Source organism: Anastrepha obliqua, chromosome 3 (genome assembly GCF_027943255.1).
Source record: "Anastrepha obliqua isolate idAnaObli1 chromosome 3, idAnaObli1_1.0, whole genome shotgun sequence".
NCBI lineage: Eukaryota > Metazoa > Arthropoda > Insecta > Diptera > Tephritidae > Anastrepha > Anastrepha obliqua.
Window position 1 is genome coordinate 68,387,231 of NC_072894.1, and position 20,890 is coordinate 68,408,120.

Consider the following 20,890-nt stretch of genomic DNA (forward strand, 5'->3'; position numbering starts at 1 on the left):
CACAATATGTGGTGGGCAAATTTTAATCACCCGTCAAATCAATCAATCATGAACGTAATTTACGTAAAAATGTATGAATTACCTGTGTGGCCTGTCAAGGCTTTCAACTCCGACGAAAGCGCACCTACATGCACCTACCCACTGTACACTTATTCGAGTTATTGGTCGATGCGTCGTGTCGTACGCATGCGCGCCAACAGCCAAGCTTACTTGTGTGAAAACGCCATCACAGACGCGTGGCGCGCAGCCGCAGCAATAGCAAGCATTAAAACGTTAATTTGATTGAAATGGAAAAAAGTTAATTAATTACATAACAGCGAATTACAAATGTCATTAATATCAACGACCGATCGACAGACTGCCAGTCAACCAACCAACTAGCCACACTGACACAAAGTAGAGTTTGTGCGCATAGGTGTATGCGTATGTTGCATGTGGATGGTAAGCGCTTTTGACTGCAGAAAGCCAATTCAATTTAGTTGGTCGGTCAATCGGTTGGCTTGCGGGTTTAAACGATTCGCAACTTTGCTTGCAATGAAAATTGCTAACGCGCTCGCATTGCGGTCTTATTTTTCCTACATCTGGTGGCGGACTGCTGACGCCAAATAAATCTGGTAATTTGTAATTGATGTGAAAAATTGCTTTACGAGACATCAAACAGGCTTAAATTGTTATTATGACCTGATTTGTGAGTGCAACCTGCCGCTGCAAGTATGCTCGCACATAAGTGCATATACACATACATGCATATAGTACATATTTATGTGCGAATTCGGTTGAGTTGCATGTGTGATTTTCGGAATTTCATGCAGTTTGTCCCCCGCACAGGTTGCTATACCCCAACAACAACATTACAGACGGCTCGCAATAGCAAAGTGTACTTGTATAATTTATATGCTGCTACGAAGTGTGAATTTTTACATGTTATGTGGCTAGCTATGTATACAGGGTAGTCTAAATACAGGCATGTTTTGAACTTGAGCATATTTTGCCGCTAGCAGCATTTTCCTGCGTCACTGGCACCATCTGTTTGAGCAAATACTGTTGGAAACCCCCATTAGAACTAACTGAGAGCGCTAGCCATGTTTTGTGAATGAGAAACAAAAGATATGCCCTAGAATGACTCTAATGTAAGCAGGATGGTGCGCCATGTCACACAGACCGTCAAAAAATCGATATCTTATTCAATGATTTCAATAAGCGTGTAACCAACCTGATGGTATTGACTACTACGGAATTGAAAGTGGACGGTATTTTAACCTCTTGCGATGAAAAATACAGAAATGATTGAAGCCCTTGTAGGCGAATATCAACAAAGTCAGTAACCGTTTCAAAGTTTTTGGCAGAATATGCCATTGTGATTCAAAGAAAAATGCTATTTTTTAATATAAATGATCGGATGTTTATTTCATTATGAAGAGGAAAGTATGCCGTTAATATAGGAAAATAACATTGGGTAAATGACCACCACGACCACGCTTACAGGACAATATCCTTTTCATGAAATTTTCCATAACCGAATTGCAAAGTGGCTGCCCTATGTCCGCGATAGCCTCACGAATTCCATTTTTGAGGTCTTGAATCGACACTGGGCTGTTGGAGCAGACCTTCCCTTTCACGTGGCCCCAAAGAAAAAAAATACCAGTCTAACGGTTAGACGGGATAGAAGTGAAACCTTCCGTAAGACAAACTGAGAGAGAATAAGACGAAAGCAGCACTAGGAGCGGGATAATTATAGGTTCATTATAATATTGCTCTAAAGTTCATATTTTATTTTCTTCATTTTATTTTATTCATCCTCAATGTTTTCAATTTCAAAAAATGATACGAGTGGCTTATGATAGATAAAATATGATACAAATGCTTTGGTTTCGATGTTGTCAAAAAAAATGCCCAAACGGACCGAAGAAACAGACTTACAAATTTCTTCCATTTTCGTCTACTTGTATTCATATAAAAATTTATGTCTCTTCCCACCAAAGCTAAATGTATTTGTATATTTCTTCTTGTATTTATTCAAGGCCGAAATCTCGGCGGTACTGCAATACCGGGCGAACCCGTGACAGAGGTGGAGCAAGCTCCTAAAACACTCCGCCCATTTCCAAAAATCAGTTTAACATTTGTTGTCCTCCGATGGAGGATCTATCAGATGTTAAACTACACTTTGATCTTAGCCATAAGGCCGAGAAGCGATAACCATACACAACCAACAAACTACCTTGTCATTACATTTTCTAATAAACCTTTTGAGAATTACACGCTCACAAAAATTAATGTACGAAATATTTATACCGATTCACTTAAACACGGCGAGCTGTTTGATTCATGTTCGTGACTGTGTATGTGCATTTGTGCGTTCATATCGCCACAGTGCATGACTACCAGCCTTGGCTGAGCACAGTAAGAAAATGTATTCGAGCGTGTATATGTATGTATGTACGTTAGTGTGTTTGTACGATTGTGCTCTGCGCTCAGCTTTGTGTCGATTTTACTGTGCGCTGCGCAGGTTAGGGTATTCTTGCAGAATTTAAAGATGATTCACACACTGTCGACCGACTGGGTACAGTTGTCACAAGTGATGATATTTATAATTTTTATATGAAAAATCAAGGCGAATCTTTTGAAGGTGGTAGCAATAACACAGCTGATTTGTTATTTTTTTCTTCCGCCGTGCACATTTGGATGTCAACACAAAATTGAATTAAGAAACGTTTTACTTAGCTTAGTGTATGAATTCACCTTGGAAAAAATTCAATTTTCTTCTATAATCAATTTTAATAAAAAAAAACTGTTTTCAATAAATAATCAGAAATGTCCTACAATGCAAATTTAAACAAAAAAAAAAAAAATCCATTTTCGTCTACTTGTATTCATATAAAAATTTATGTCTCTTCCCACCAAAGGTAAATGTATATTGGTATATTTCTTCTTGTATTTATTCAAGGTCGAAATCTCGGCGGTACTGCAATACCGCGCCAACCCGTGGCAGAGGTGGAGAGCAAGCCCCTAAAACACTCCGCCCATTTCCAAAAATCAGTTTAACATTTGTTGTCCTCCGATGGAGGATCTATCAGATGTTAAGCTGATAACCACACTACCTAGTCAATACATTTTAAATAATAAACCTAATAAACCTTTTGAGAATTACACGCTCACAAAAATTATTTATATCAACATATAATATAACGCTTCGTAACTAAATAACTTTTAGGCCAGCAACGACAGCATGGAGCGGTAGCCGAGCGACTAGCAATGTGAGCTTCCGATCCAAAGTCCTTGGTTCGAATCACAAGAAAAAATAAAAGTTATTTTTATTTAGTTCGTCGCTACGTTTATATCAACATATAATATAACGCTTCGTAGCCAAGTTGGTCGCTTTTTTCGTTTCACTTTTCCTCAAATCACTCCCAACGATTCTAAGGAAGTTTTCACTTCAAAAGTCACAAGGTGTTAAATGACAGGATCTCGGTGGCCAATTGTGGTCACCTCTTCGAGAGATAACAAGGTCCGGAAACTTTTCCCGTAAAAGCTCAATGGTTTCGTTACTTGTGTAGTACGTAGCGCCGTCTTGCTGAAAATGAACATTGCCCAGATCAATACCATCAAATTCTGGCCATAAAAAATTATTAATCATCTCTCGATAGCGCAATCCATTCACAAATAACACCTGTTATTGGAAAATGCTTTACTCTAATTTGTATCATCTAATTGTAATCATCGATGATCAACTAAGAGTTAAATTTTGTTGAAGAGGAAGGCTGATTTAACGATTTGCTGATGGGAGTCAACTCAATAACTCAACTCTGAGCTGGGTTACCCACTTCTAATCTGGATACCTAACATATGTGAAATTACATGACGGGTATGGAAGGGTAGGTGTTAAAAGAAATGCATTCTAAAAATACTCTGAGCCGGGGGTTGTCATCTATTTGTTTAATAAAATGAAGTCTTTTAAACGATTCCTTTTATTAGTTCAAGCGGTGTGTAGGGTTGCCACCTGAATTCAGTGCAAAAAATTAAAGCTTGAGGTAAAATCACATGAAAGTAATGTAAACGAAAGGCTCTGTGAAAATGAGATTGAACAGAGTTGCTACCTTACCTATATCAATAAAATTGACTGCTCTAGTACAAAGCCAAAACAGTTCGTTTTTTATTATTCACTTTGCATGCAGTACATCTAAAATTGAAATAAAGTAATGTGTGTCTGTATGTCCAGAAGGAAACCCACTCAGCTGATTGTTATGGATTTAGATTTATCCTCAAGGTGGCACTGGGTTTGAAATATTCAAAAAATCGTAGTTTCAGTTCTAATGGAATCATGTTGAGAATATACATCAAGTAGTATAGTTACACAAGAATGTATATTTTGGCAAAATATATAGCCCTAGGTGGCGCTGGGCTTGAGATATTTTGAATTTCGAATACTTTTATTTTCAAACCAATTTCGGCACAATATATTGAAGAGACACGCGTTTCAAGTTGTCGCTTTTCTCGTGTTGCTATGTCTCTGGTTCGGTTTGATCTACCTTTCCGTGGTAGGTTCTCTAATTTCGTACACTTTTTCTCCTCGTTAATAATTTTTTTACTGTTTTTCATTTTTTCCAATAATATGAGCAGTTTCACGCGAAAAACTTGTTTCGTTTCCTGCTTTTATTACCAATTCTCTCATTTTAAATGAAGTTGAAAGAAGAAATGGGCAAACCATTGTTAAATTGATGACCGCCTGGTAGAATAACAAACGAAATAATCCACAAAGTGGCGCAAATATGCTACCTAACATTACAACTAACGACGTAAAAGCAAATTTTAACGGTGCATTTATTTGTGTAATCTGGAACTGCTAAACTTGATACCGATATTGTTGTACCTATATTTTTTTACATTTTATTTTTTTTTTCAGATAAGCGGCAATCCTATTTAAAAATTTTTCTGCATTATGGTAAATGGCACCTACATATGCGCATTAGCTTACCTACGCGCACACATACATAATTAAATGTGTTGTTATATAAGGTTGTCAAAAAAGTCTTGCGGTATTTCCGCAAGCTTGTCTTTGCAAACGCATAGTTCTAGTTGTATTCGTCGCATCGGCTAGAGCGTTTTGGAAAGCTCTTTTCACGTGCTAACACGTATTTGATTAAGTGTTGTTTGCTTTTAGTCGTTCGTGAGTTATAGCGTCGCAAACATGGAGCAAAATAAAGGGAAAATACGGCATATTTTACAGTACTACTACGATAAAGGCAAAAATGCATCTCATGCTGCCAATAAAATTTGTGCAGTTTATGGACCCGATACAGTTTCCATTTCCACCGCACAGCGATGGTTTCAACCTTTTCGTTCTGGTGCAGAGGTGATCGAAGAAGCACCACGGTCCGGAAGGCCTGTCGTCAAAAATTGCGATAAAATCGCTGAATTGATCGAAAGAGACCGGCATAGTAGCAGTCGTAGCATCGGCCAAGAGCTGGGCATGAGTCATCAAACCGTTATAAACCATTTGAAGAAGCTTGGATTCAAAAAGAAGCTCGATGTATGGGTGCCACATGACTTGACGCAAAAAAAACATTTTTGCCCATATGGATGCATGCGAATCGCTTCTGAATCGCAACAAAATCGACCCGTTTTTGAAGCGGATGGTGACTGGCGATGAAAAGTGGGTCACTTACGACAACGTGAAGCGCAAACGGTCGTGGTCGAAAAGCGGTGAAGCTGCCCAGACGATGGCCAAGCCTGGATTGACGGCCAGGAAGGTTCTTCTGTGTGTTTGGTGGGATTGGCAGGGAATCATCCACTATGAGCTGCTCCCCTATGGCCAAACGCTCAATTCGGACCTGTACTGCCAACAACTGGACCGCTTGAATGCAGCACTCATGCAGAAGAGGCCATCTTTGATCAACAGAGGCCGCATTGTCTTCCATAAGGACAGCGCCAGGCCACACACATCTTTGGTGACGCGCCAGAAGCTCCGGGAGCTCAGACGGGAGGTTCTTTTGCATCCACGGTATAGTCCGGATCTCGCACCAAGTGATTACCACCTATTTCTGTCCATGGCGAACGAGCTTGGTAGTCGGAAGTTGTCCTCAAGAGAGTCCTGTAAAAATTGGCTCTCCGAGTTTTTTGACAATAGGGAAGCGAGCTTCTATAAGAGGGGCATTATGAAGTTGGCATCTCGTTGGGAACTCGTCATCGAACAAAACGGCGCATATTTGACTTAAATCGCATTATTATAACCAATTTTATGAACAATTGAAAATTCAATAAAAATACCGCAAGACTTTTTTGACAACCTTATATTTTAACTTCTTTATTTTCTTAGAAAAGAAGTAGTATCGAAATGCTAAATCTGGGACTTAAATCCGTCTTAAATCTCCTACAGTCTCAGTTCCAATTTGCCTGCCCATACCATAGAAGCGTTAGTTTCTTAGTGAGGTATCGCTAGTTTACCTGCATATTCATTTCTTCATAGGTTTGATGGTTTGTGCACTTTATTGGCGCTCGCATCTACACAAGCATTGCCGGCTCGCTGTACCAGAGTTGCTGCATGATTTCGACAGCCAAATAAATACTTTAGCGCGGTCTATGTGTCGTGGCTCTTTACCATCAGTAGTCCTAAACTCTAGGACGTGACAGTGCAGCCGAAGCCATCTTTCAATTTATTCTTTGGACTTCTGAACGGGAGCATACAAAAAACATATGCTCACACATCTCTTGCGCTACCAGCTCGAGCAGACATAGACCAGTCTTGGCGAGAGTCGCATTTTTTGAGGCGGCTCTAAAGGCAGAGCAGACTCTGAGATCATAGAAGCGTACGTGGACTTAGTGCTTCGTAATATGAATGTAACGTAATTACATATGTACATATGTATGTTCAAGGCCGTTTTCAATAGCTACCCACGAACGAGGTTAAATTTGATTTCAGTTGAAAAAACTTAACGACAAAACGTTGATATCGTGAAAAAAATTAAATTTTATTCGAAGGAATCAGTTGCAGTGTGAGTTTTGTTTGTTCTATTACATTTCCTGCACTACCTTCGGTCATTCGTTTAAGGGGTTATATACAGTTAGAATTAAAAAAAATCGATTTTTTTAATTTTTTCTTGTTTCTTAATGTACATATATTTAAGAATACACACAGAAAATTTAATATCGTTCCGTTGAATACTTTTGAAATTACGCGCAAATTTGACAAGGCGTTTCAGAGTGCTAGAAAGTACAAAGCCGGAGCGGCAGCGCGTTTTTCTCAAAATGGTGTTTTCAAAGTCGATGGCCAACATTACTCGAAAACGGCTAAACCGATTAGTCTCAAATTTTAACACGAGGTTCTCAAATATATTTTTTAGTAATTAATCGAAGATTTTTTCTCACCGATATATATTTTTTTTATAAACAATTCAAGGCCGAAATTTTGCTTAAAAATCGTTTTTTTTTTTAGAATTCGCCATTTTGTCAAAAAAATGTATTCCTTGAGCTTTTTCCTTTGATAAATTGCTAGATTTAGTATTACTTTAAAGAAATCTGTTTGGTTTGTTAATTTCAGAGGATCCAGTTCAGAGATATAGTGTTCACCGCAAAACGTCTTTTTTGAGAGGAGCTCCCGTGAGATCAGCTGTAGCTGCTTTTCAAAAAAATATTTTTACTCATACTAAGTCTTACACTGCTAAAAGGTAACATAATATATATGTATGTATGTATACAAATTTTTAGATCATTAAATTTACAAGCTTTCTCAGAAATAAATTCTGGAAAATTCGTTTTTCTCGGCTTTCTAACTGTATATAATCCCTTAAATAAAGTTGCAATGTATAAACAAAATTTTTCTAAATTTTTTCTTAAAGCATAGTTGTGCAAATAAGGTGTCCGCTTTTTACACTGTTTTCACACAAGATGGTAAAAGAAAAGCATTATATATTCTAAAGCGTTAGAATAACTTTGGATCACCCTTTATATTATATATTCAGCTTTTTTAGTTAAGCGCTAAATTTTCTACTGAATTTAACACACAATTTGGTGTTCGCCGCTAATGATATGTTGTACAACATTAATTTGCTAAAATAATTTTCGACAGATAATAAATATATGTAGGTATGCATACCAAAAAACAGTTGCAATTTCGACTGGGACGCTGTCAACAGTGGCTAAAAAAATTAACGAATTTTCACAAATAAAAACGAATGTTAATGGGAAAATGAACGGCCTAATATTAAGTTGCTGTAAACGTTTTGATTGTGAGTAATGAATATGCATAGATATGCTATGGAATTGAAAATTTAAAATTAGTGTGAATGGGAAAATATGGAACGATTCGCTGTGGTTAATTTGTAATTTAAAGAAAATAAATTTTTTTTTGAGCAAAAGTCAGAAAAATATATTTTAAGATAAGACATATGGCATTCTTCTCGTTTTCCTCTATACTTATTGTAAATTAATGGTTCAGCCTTTTAATTGAGTTATTCACGTCAAATGATTTCCCAATGCGTGCTCAATAGCAAAGCTGCATGCATACGTACGAACACATGTAAGTACTTTATTCTATGTGTGCTTTGAAAATTTGTTTCTCACAAAAAAAAAAAAGAAAAACAATGGCTTCTGCTGAGCGTAGCAAATGCAATTCTCTCGCCCTGTTACATACATTTGTTTCTATGATGAACACATATGGATTCATATGTACATATTTATTATCAGCTTATGTGCGATTATGTACGCGCATGCAGCTATGCGCAATTTATCACAAATGTTGTGATTGATCATCTGTAAGCATGGCGCATGCGCAGGAGAAAAACAAGGGAGAGTAGAGTGAAAATACAAGTAAATTAAGCATTACTCTGATAAATCTACCGAATGGGATAAGTAAGCAGTACGAATAAGTGACTTAATTTAATTTAGTTCAACACGGAAGGTATTTATGGAAACAAGATAATTAAAATCCGATAATAATCAAACGGTAAAACTCGATGTTTGCGCCCCTTTGTTCCTCTCTGCAACTATAGGAAATAATAATAATAATACAGCTCGATCACAGAAACATTTTTGAAGTGAAAACTTCTTTAGAATCGTTGGGAGTGATTTGAGGAAAAGTGAAACGAAAAAGCGACCAACTTGGCTACGAAGCGTTATATTATATGTTGATATAAAAGTAGCGACGAACTAAATAAAAATAACTTTTATTTTTTCTTGTGATTCGAACCAAGGACTTTGGATCTGAAGCTCATATTGCTAGTCACTCGGCTACCGCGCCATGCTGTCGTCGCTGGCCTAAAAGTTATTTAGTTACGAAGCGTTATATTATATGTTGATATAAATAATTTTTGTGAGCGTGTAATTCTCAAAAGGTTTATTAGGTTTATTATTTAAAATGTATTGACTAGGTAGTGTGTTTATCAGCTTAACATCTGATAGATCCTCCATCGGAGGACAACAAATGTTAAACTGATTTTTGGAAATGGGCGGAGTGTTTTAGGGGCTTGCTCCGCCTCTGCCACGGGTTGACCCGGTATTGCAGTACCGCCAGGATTTCGGCCTTGAGTAAATACAAGAAAAAATATACTAATACATTTAGCTTTGGTGGGAAGAGCCATAAATTTTTATATGAATACATGTAGACGAAAATGGAATTTTGTTTTTTTTATTTGAAATTTGCATTGTAGGACATTTCTGATTATTTATTGAAAACGGTTTTTTGGTTTAGATATTCAGTATCTATCATCTATCAGTCAGTTTAAGTGAATCGGTATAAACATTTCGTACATTAATTTTTGTGAGAGTGTAATTCTCAAAAGGTTTATTAGAAAATCTATTGAAGTAGGTAGTGTGGTATCTGTTCCTATCAGCTTAACATCTGATAGATCCTCCATCGGAGGACAACAAATGTTAAACTAATTTTTGGAAATGGGCGGAGTGTTTTAGGGGCTTGCTCTCCACCTCTGCCACGGGTTGGCCCGGTATTGCAGTACCGCCGGGATTTCAGCCTTGAATAAATACAAGAAAAAATATACTAATACATTTAGCTTTGGTGGGAAGAGACATACATTTTTATATGAATACAAGTAGACGAAAATGGAAGAAATTTGTAAGTCTGTTTCTTCGGTCCGTTTGGGTATTTTTTTTTGACAACATCGAAACCAAAGCATTTGTATCATATTTTATCTATCATAAGCCACTCGTATCATTTGTTGAAATTCAAAACATTGAGGATGAATAAAATAAAATGAAGAAAATAAAATATGAACTTTAGAGCAATATTATAATGAACCTATAATTATCCCGCTCCTAATGCTGCTTTCGTCTTATTCTTTCTCAGTTTGTCTTACGGAAGGTTTCACTTCTATCCCGTCTAACCGTTAGACTGTTTTTTTATGTTTTATATATACTAATTTGCAAATCATTTATTTGCATTAGGCTGCGCCCTACCAAAGACCGATAGATTACCAGGTTTGGCCATCTGCTGTGGTGCAAATCCAAATTGTGAGAGCAACTTCGGCTGCCTCGTCATAGGAGACTCTGCACTAGAATTCTTCCCCTCGTTTTCCGGTTGGCTATGGTGAAAAGTAAAATTGGGAGGGAAACTTCGGCTGCCATGTCACAGGGATTCGCCAGCCGAACTCTTCATTATCCATGGTGAAAAGATTTTTAAAGGTGCTACGTAGTACAGACCGTTATTCAGCTCAGAGCGAATTTGACAGATGTGGGAAATATTTCACAAAATTTTGCTTGTGTTAGTGATATATGAAGATTCGAAATCTACACCGCAAATACAAATGAGAAAATCTGCAAATTGTTTTGTTTAACTAAAATTTGTATTTTGATTGATTTCCTAATATTAGCAAAATTTAGCGTAAAACACACAACTCTTCACAATTGGCTAGCTCTGCAAATTTGTATTTTCCGTTTTCGTAAAAAAAAAACCAATGGTACCAGACACAGTACCACAAGCTAAATTTTGTGAAACACATTCCAAGTGACGTGGAATCCAAAGTTAACCTCAAAATTTTTTGTTTTTGCCAATACCTATCAAGCAAACCTTGATATTTATCATCCTAGTGCACGATCATTTCACAAATATTCACACACTCGCCCAATCAGTCGTTGTTCAGACGGCAACGATGTGTGACTGGTTGATTTTTTTCGTATACCACTAACACAAGCTAAATATTGTTAAACACACCCCAAGTGACGTTAGCCCATCAGCTGATTCTGTTAAATTCGCTCGTCTAAATAGTACACCTCTAAAAATCTTTTCACCATGGTTAATTTACAAGTATTTACACACTCGTTCAATCAGTTGTTGTTGCAATGGCAACGATGCAGCGCGAGATCTAACTATGTATCGTCAACTCAATCTCAATTTTTTCGTAAACTAACCGTTGTCATGTCATGACATTGGTCACTTGACGTCAGCCAATCAGCTGATTCTTTCAAATTCGCTCAGAAGCATTAAGCTCTGATATTGGCCACACCTCTCTGAGTATTTTCAGCATAAACACCTATTGGAGTGGCGAGCAAAACGTTTCATGTCTGTTGTTGAGAGGAGCAGAAGCAGTTGAAAAATTTAGTTCTCAAAAGAAAATTCCATAACATTTTGCACGAGGTGGGCAATACTGCCGATGTGAATGTGGAATATCCTATAACCAACTACAGCGAGTTCCCAATACCTTAATGAGGCAAATGCCCACATATGGTATTGGCGGGGATCCTGACAATTATTTCGCAAAAAAACACCCAGTGGTGCAACATTCCTAAAATTTTTGTTTATTAGCATAATAAGTCCATTGTTGACTTCGTCTGTTAAAAGAGATGGGAGTTATTTGTGTGATTAAAGGGTTTGTGTGTGATTGAAATCTGTTATTGTTAGATGTGCAAGCTTTTTATTTTTCCAGCTACTGTGACAAATATGCGATCACGATGTATTTGGGCATTTGTGATATAATATGGTGCATTAGTAATCATTCTAGGTGGTTTGGATTGGAATCTTTAAAGTATTTCGGTATTAGAATTGGCTGCAGTGCCCCAGAGTTGTATGACATAGGTCCAGCTTGAGTAGCAATTAGCAGGATGAGTAGCAGCATGAGAACTTCTATTAAGTAACCAATACCTGTATAGGTTTCGGAGTTTATTTCCAAGTGTTTTGCGTTTACCATGTAAGTTTGCTGTCAAGGTGCATGCGCAGATATTTTGTAACATTATTTTGGAGAATGATTACATTAATGAGCTTTAAGATTGGTCCGGTGTTTCGTTTGGGTGGAAAGGTAACTTACACTCTCTAACTTACTTGCCTCGTTAGTTTTTATTTTTCAATCTTTTAGCTATTGAGCTATTTTATGAAGTCCTTACTGGAGTTTGATGAAAGCCACTTCGGGGTGGTAGTCTATATCAAGTATTCGGTGTTATCTGCAAAAGTTCGACGATCGTTTGCTCTGTGATTGGTATATCTTGTGTGCAAAGCAAGTAAAGTGGGACCACGTACTGCCTTGTGGTACGCCAGGGAAACCCTCATATAAGATAATTAGTATTCAGTATTTTATTCCTTTTGTTCAACTAAGATGTGGTGGTCCTTGAGGTAGTTAAATAAATAAGTATATTTTTTTTAAATGCTGGACCGAGAAGGAATTTCCCGGATTATTCTAATTCAGTCTATTGACGTTTCGACTGGTGCACAGAAAAGCTCTAAAGATTGATTTTATTAAAAATTTGAGGTTTAGCATTGGTTTGACACTCCTTAGTGTGCATCAAGATTTTGAGTTTGATTCTGCACACATTTTAGATGAGATTGCCAAAACAAGCTCCGTAAAATAAGCTTCCCATTATAAAAAAAATTAAATGTATGCACTGTATATATAGATATAATGCACATATACATGTATGTATGTACAGAAGAATAAATAAATAATAAATATAAACATACACAGTTATGAACACAAAACATTTTCTTTCTTCCATCCCTTAGATAGCGGTGATATTCAGTTAAGCCATCTTCCCCATTTTAGAACAGGTAGACACATATATGTTTATATATGTTAGCTACCCATATACCCCCATATATGTTTGCAAGCCCATCTATTGGTGGAGAGTCGGTATAGACTATGGGAAACGATTAAGCTTAACACTTAGAGGTGGTCACGCCAGAACCATTTACGCAATATAATTGATCCTGAGCACTCTCAGAGGCACAACAGAAAAAAGAACGTGAACTCTTTTGCCTACTAGTGAAATATAAATTATTTTTCCTTTTTTATATATGGAGTTAGTTGCAGTTTACTAAAGAAAAAAATTCCATTCCTTATTCGTTTAGGCAAAAATAATCTTTGAATAAACAAAATAATCATAAAAACCAATTAAATCCCACGTGCATGAAATATTCTCCGTCTTGTATGTCTTTGATTCATTAAATTACTTTTCAAACACTCAACATCTCTTTGAGTTGGTTGTGTATATCCTCGTATCACCCTAATTGCGACCAGGATTCACTCGGAAATTTTCATTAAGCACGTAAAGTAGAAATAAAGCAATTAGCCGCGAACATCGCTGATATAAGCCAACGCGCACGCCTCAGAGCGATCCTGTTGCTGCACACAATAACCCAACTGGCAAATGAGCGAGCGGGGATGTGCGCATGTGCAGCCGTCGTCGCCAATTATTCGCATTCACATCTTTTGCTGAGCTACCGCAGTTGCACGCAGCCACAGCACACAAGCGAGCACACACATCAGTTTGTATGGGTGTTGTGTATGTGTGCACACGTTGATTTGCCTGACTTTCACGATTTCAACTCAATTTGAGGCACCAACAAAATAACGATTTGTCATTGCAGCAGCACTGAGACGTCTTTGAGCGTCGAGCGAAGCGCATGAGAATTCCATGGAAATTGCATGCAAAACGTTTGTCATGACACGGCAACCGACTAATTCATCATTAACGCCACTGCCGCAACAGCGGCCAACATCAGCATCAGTCAGCCAAGGGTGTTGCAAGTAGCAACGTCGGCAACGAGTGCCTGTGCTAGCTGCAGCTTAAAGGCGCTGTGTCATGCCACCACGCAAGGTGATTGTGGCTGCTCAACGAGATGGTACTCGTATGTATGTAAGCAAGCGTGCAGTTGGTGTTGCATGCACCGTAGCAACGCGAGCGACAGACGATGTGGGACGTCGACAACAAACAGCAAATGGCAAACAATGTTGACAACATTTAATTTTTTATTGTTTTTGTTTACCCGGATTTAGTTTTAGTTCTAGTTGCTGCCGCAAATACAATGGGGCAAATGACACAGTTCATATGCAAATCAGCTTTTTGTTTTTAAATTTTGTTATATTCCATGTGCTGCAATCGTGTCATACCGCCTCGCTGATTTGACGTCACATGATGCAACTTACAAATAAATGCATACATATGCACTAGGGATGTCAATTTGTTCGATTTTCACGTTTCTGGAATTTTCGGGATTTCGGTACTGCAATATCGGGATCCCGATTTACATATATATTTCTTTATTTGAAGTTCAAATTGTACCAAAACAAAAGTTAATAGTTAATTTTGTGCACATTGTTGGCAAATAATCCCGAAATTTTCGGGACTTAAAAACGACCAAAGTCCCGCAAGTGCGGGATTGATAGCCCTAATATTTACGTTCCTACATGCATAGATACAAACATACATACCTATATATTACTATTTCTTACACCGCACTCAAATTTTATCCCACCAAAAACGAGTCCATGCAAATAAATTATATAGAAATTTTAGTTTGCTCCAACAACAACACTCCCATTGATGCATGCACCTACATACGTACATATGTATGTATTTGCTCTGCTCAAAATTGCAGTGAGTATGCAAATTTGCGCGAGGTAAGTCAAAAGCGCTGGATAAGTGGTAAACCTCTACTGCTATTCTCGTCATTTCATCTTCATCCAACCGCCACCACACTAATGAAGTTATAAAACCACACGACACTCTCGAGCGTATTGTGGAGTCTTCCCTTTGCAAGGAGTTGCGATTGCAGCATCTGTTATTCATTAGTTGTATCGCTAGTACGGGCACAAGTTGTGTTGCTCCTTTTGACAGGCAGCAGCAAGGAATTCAGTGCCACGTTGCCATATCTTAGAAGAAAATGTGGTATTTTTAGGGCATGTCGAAATAGGGATCTTTATGCGAAGTTAGCTTTCCAGTTTCCAACTCAATTATTTATGTGTTAGTTACATATGTGTGTATGTAGATGGACGTCATGGATCTCTGGTAACGTAGAACAGACTCCCGCGGGAACGCCTTGTTTATCTTTTATAGTTACATATGTATAACTGGAACTGGTCTTATTATCAACGTTTCCGTAACTTACTGGAAGGTACTGACACATTCTTAGTTAAAATTGAAGGTTTTTGTTTCCTTAAATGAGTCGATGGGTAAGCTAGCACTGGATATATTTTTTAAAGTGCCAGCATAGCCCAGCAAAAGCCTGCAGTTCCTCTTGATTCTTTAGAATTGGATAGTTTGTTTTGGCCTTTGTGCGAGTTTCAGAAGGGCTGGTGAGTGTGGGTGGGTGTGTAAGTGGGTTCGTCATGTCTAATAATCTTTTTCATAAGTAAATCTTCTATAAATCTTCTAGTGTCATCTTCTTGGCAGAACATAAATGCCTTGGTGAACAAAAGGTCGGATTTTGACTTCGTGATCTGTATTTGAAAGTTACTCGAATCATTTTTGTTTAATCTTTGATTCGTTTGTGCCATCATAAGTTTGAATTTATCAGCTCAATCTGAAGTTAACCCGGGTTAATCTGAATTGGATCAATGTCTTCCTCGTTATTTTCGATATTAAAGATTTACCTAAGTCCTTCATTTTTAATTGAGTTTCCTATAACTGAAATATCTTTGATAATTCCTTCAACGGAATTCGACTTATTTTTGTTTGTATGATTAACGCAAAGTAAAATAAACTATTTATCTGATTTTAGTGTGGTTTTATTTAGGTTAGAAAACTCACTTTTGTGGAACAAACAAATTTGAAACGAATTTAGTAAAGGTACTGGCAATTCAGAGAGTACAAAAATTTTAAAAAATTTCACAGTGTTTTTAAATTTAATTAAAATGGTGGCCTTACGTTGACTCTTCCGATGCCTCTAAACGTGTTCAATTGGGTTGCAATTGTACTTTACATTTGCATCTCGACATTTGCAGAAATTACCACTTGTCGAACAAAACTACATGGACTACCAGTGTCGAGTAAGGAAAATTAATGAACAAAGGACGAACGATTATGGTCCGAAAGCAACACTTAGCATTTCCTGGAAATTAACTGAGTTTTAGTCGCTGTCGTCTCTCACCGCTGTTATAGCCTTAAGTCGGAAGTTCTTCTATTTGTGGTCCTTCGACCCGTACTTGAAACATGAGCTTCGTTCACGCCTTTTCTCTTTTCAATCGCTGGAGTAGTGGCCAAGTTTGAGGTAATATTATCTGCCACCTTCTGCCGCCAGTTTCCGAATGGCTTCGCTTGTTCTCGCCTGATGCTCTTAGTCATTCGTATTGTGGGATTAACTTTTTAAGTTGTTCTATAGTTCTCGCGCCGCTAAAGAGAAGGGCTTTTGTTGACTTATCCCTGAGCCCTTCAATAATGGATTCAACGAGTTCGTATTCCTCGATGAACGTGAATTAAGGCAGCTCCTGCATTGGCAACATATAAAGTCCCAGTATCACCGACTTTACCAAGGTGCGCGTTCCCAATTAGCGGAAGGCTTCCTTTGAATGAATGAATAAATGGATGAAAATTACACTTCGACGTCATGGTATTTTGTGCCCTCCCACTCATCACAATATCTCATCCAAATCTAGTTCCCTTAATAAACCAAAGCTGTGAGCATTCTCAGTTCATCCTTAGGAAGGCTTATGTGTTGGTTGGACCTATATAACAGTCTATTCGATGAATTTCAAGGAAAACTTGCTTTATATGCCACATTTTCTGTGCGAAAATATTTGTAACAGCTAATAAGTAAATAAAGCTATGAAGAATTATTACAATTTCATATCGAAAAAGGGAGAAAGTAAAAGGGAGAAATTAATCTATCAACGATTAATAAAACAAACCCTTTTACTAACGCTTATGTCAATATAAACTTATCCACATTTTTGGTTAGTATTTTGGTTAATCAAGTACGTACAACGTGTTTAAAAAGTGCTTATAATTGCTGTGTTATTGTCCCTTCTCACAGCCAGATTTCAAAAAGTATGCTTCTTTGATAGCTGGTTATCTGAACGGTATTACCCGCAAAAGGCAAAAAAATGTAATCTGAAATATTTTAGTTTACTCAGGAACTCATGATTTATTATTATGAATATTTTTTTTTTAAATGGGTTAATATGTTATAATTTTGGGTCATAATTTTGCATAAGCTTACTGAAGTTTTCATTTTCAAAACAATCGCACATTTTAAGGGTATGTTAATTAATGATTTTTTCAGGTATAGTCACAAAAATTTAAATATTTTTTAGTTACAAACATACACGCTTACTTACCGCGCTTAAAGTTGAAATGGATTTCCACGCTTTCGCATAGCTAAATCAGATGAAATAATTTTGACTAAGTCCTGTGCAGCGTTACTTTCAATTTTACATAAAAAATGCGCAAACATTAGCTTCGAAGTGTTTTCAATAAAATAACAACAACAAAAATAGTAGAACGTCATTCCGAGCTCTTCACTTCTAGGCTGAAAACTACACATTTTTAGCAGGGAAAGCCACAAAGTATGCATAAGCATATCCCAAATGATGACTAAAGTTGTGTGAGTTTCAAAGGCTGAGTAGCCGAAGCTATCTGTGTAATACGAGTACATGCGTTTTAAACAGCATTCGGCTATACCCGTTTGACGGCCATGAAGCCATAAGAAAGGAGAAGGAGTTCTTAATAGTGGCGGCAGTGGTGGGAAATCTCTTTGAAAGTGCGATGGGCTTGCAAGCTCATATCTAATATTGACGAATGGTCAAATATATGCCGATAATGCCGCCAGACTAAAAACCGCACCACACAGTGACTCGTTGTGGATGCATTTGCTTCTCTACAGTAACGTGTGGATTTTCTGAGTCCAAATCCGACAATTTTGCTTATTGACGTAGCCACCGATGTGAAAATCAGAAAAGAAGAAGAAGACTCACCACTTTGGAAATAGGTTTTCAATATTTCCCAATTTTGTTCAAGCGTAAGTAAATTATGAACACATTTGACATGTCATTTGTGTTACCATTCTCAAAAAAATAGGTAGTTCAAAAAGCAAACGCTATATGGCCCACCCATATGAAACTGATGCTAAGTGAGCATATATTAGAGACTATATTTTCAAATTTGAACCGAGTAGGTTAAATTTAGCAGATTACAGTTCCCCATTTAGGCCTTCGAAGGAAGTTCAACAAGAAATGAAGTCATAAGCCTTTTTTTGGACAGATCTAGCATTCCGCTTATATTAATAGGTCTATGGATAAGTTCGTGCGGTTTTACAACAGATGGCGTAACTTGATTATTATTCCATCGATCCACATTTCCAAACATTCATTGGAGAGCTACTGTCGTAAGGCACAAACGTCAGTATAAGTTTTTTATTTGAAGCGTAAACAACAATATTTTTACCACACTTGAAAATGTCGAATTTCGTGCCAAATAATGTGTTTTTGCGGGGAATTCTTCTTCATTATTTTAATATGAAGAAAAAAGCAGCCGAAAGTCATCGTATCTTGGTGGAAGTTTATGGTGAGCATGCTCTAGCTGAGCGAACGTGCCAGAAGTGGTTTGCACGCTTTAAAAGTGGTGATTTTGGCCGCGCCGCCAAAGTTCATGGATACCGAATTGGAGGAATTGCTCGATCAAGATCCGGCTCAAACGCAAGAAGAGGTTGCAAAAACTTTGGGAGTTGATCAATCAACCATTTCCAAACGTTTAAAAGCCATGGGAATGATCCGACATATCCAGCAGACCAGTTGAATATTAAAGTAGTTTACCCTACCCACAAAATAATATCTTAACATGTGGCAACTCTTATTCAATGGAGCATATCAACATTGTTTCAAAGTCTACTCATATCAAGTCTATTTTACATATTCGCCTATTATTTGGCTAGCGCTCTGTATTCCTCGAATCGCCCCATCATGTCGCACCCCATTTAATCGGCCAAAAAGTTTCTGTCGAAATGTCTTTCTTCAACTACTTCAGAGTTTTGTTGCCACAATGTTTCTTTCAGCGATTTCCTCACCAAATATCATATCTGCATTCCGCCATCACTGCGCTTCATTTCGCCAGTTTGGACGCGGCTGTGGCTGCGGCTGCATGAATTTCGTGTATTTGGTGACATACTCTCGACGAACGTGCCGATATGCTAGGCGGGCACCGATCCAGACATCCCAGTCAACCCCGCCATTCAGCTAGCAAGGCTCGAATTATTTTTTGTTTTTGTCACAATGTTGGCACAAAGTTGAGTGAAGCTAGTCTCGTATGAGTATATGGTGATTGTCTCTGCTGATGCTGTGGCTTTCCGACAAAATTCCAAAGTAATAATGCTCGCATTATTTAGTCAACTAGACTCGTTATGCAAAGCAGACACAATTTCGTTACGAGTATGCCGTTATGGATTTTTGTGTCGATTATCTCTGCATATTTTTAGCAGCCATGGCTTACCAATAATGTAAAACTATGATATTATGGATGTGACACACTCTCATCTTTGATATGCTCTGCTGACCATATTTCTCAGGAGTCGTGCTAAGGTCAAAAATTAATAAACAAGTTTAATGGAAGGAAAAATAAAAAAATGAAAATTTTACCAAACTAACCTACTTTTTTGAGCAAAAATGGTTATGAATTATTAATACGTGAAAGGAGATGTGCAATGCGGAATTTATTGACGGTACAACAAGAAGCTTTCTTTTTAAATATGACTTCAGCAAATTTTTATTTGCGTAACGAAGCCTTTTTACTTTTAATCATTTAATACTAAGTATAGGGCTTTCGTAATAAAATTTTATTAATTATAAATTATAAAGAAATACTATTTTACAAGTTTTTTGAGTGGAAATATGCGCTTCTTAAAAATTTTTGAGAACTTGCAGTGAGAAAGTACGTTTAAAAGACGGGACTGGACCAGCGCATGGGTACTCGTGAGTATCTCAGAGTATGAATAAAGAAGTGAAAGCGCCTTAGTTTATCTTGTCTTTGCAGCGATTAACTGTAAAATTGTATTATATATTCCATTATAGTATCGTCCATTATAGTGATGTGGTCAAAACCACGGTTTCTGTGTTAAATGGTCTAAAACAGAGTGTATGCCTAGGCATTCTTAAAGATTATGACACGACGATCCAAGTTACGGGAACAAACAATGGTACAAAAAGTTATCAGAGCAGTAGCCTCTATTTTTGGCAACTAGTGATAAACGTTAAAGCAGCCGCGCTAGCTAAATGGGCTTGTGCGTGACTACTATTCGGAATCCAGAGAGAACGTAGGTTCGAGCCTCGGTGAAACAACAAAACGAAGAAAAACATTTTTCTAATAGCGGTCGCCCCTCGGCAGGGAATGTCAAACCTCCGAGTGTATTTCTGCTATGAAAATGCTCCTCATAAAAAACTATCTGCCGTACTGACTCGGCTTGAAACTGTAGGTCCTTCCATTCGTGGAACAACATCAAGACGCAAGCTACAAATAGGAGGAGGAAGTTGGCCAAATACAAGCGTGATGTTAATTAACTTAGAAGGGGCAATATAATGATCCAAACACTCCCTTTGGAAGCACTGTATGGAGCGAGATGGCATTTGAACAGTCACTTTAGATGCTTCACTACTTTACGTATGATGACAACGGTCGTTCAGCTGGAAGTCTTTGCTATTACGAAAATTTTTGCTATATTCAAGTACATATTAAACTAGGAAATTGGTGA

At 37.5% G+C, this 20,890-nt stretch overlaps 4 pseudogenes; 2 read left to right on the top strand and 2 right to left on the bottom strand.

Moving 5' to 3' along the window:
* Positions 1-2,012: 2,012 nt before the first annotated feature.
* Positions 2,013-2,194, bottom strand: LOC129243167 (U2 spliceosomal RNA; annotated as a pseudogene).
* Positions 2,195-2,935: 741 nt separating this feature from the next.
* Positions 2,936-3,121, bottom strand: LOC129243230 (U2 spliceosomal RNA; annotated as a pseudogene).
* Positions 3,122-9,339: 6,218 nt separating this feature from the next.
* On the top strand, positions 9,340-9,523 carry LOC129243216 (U2 spliceosomal RNA; annotated as a pseudogene).
* Positions 9,524-9,783: 260 nt separating this feature from the next.
* Positions 9,784-9,971, top strand: LOC129243329 (U2 spliceosomal RNA; annotated as a pseudogene).
* Positions 9,972-20,890: the final 10,919 nt, after the last annotated feature.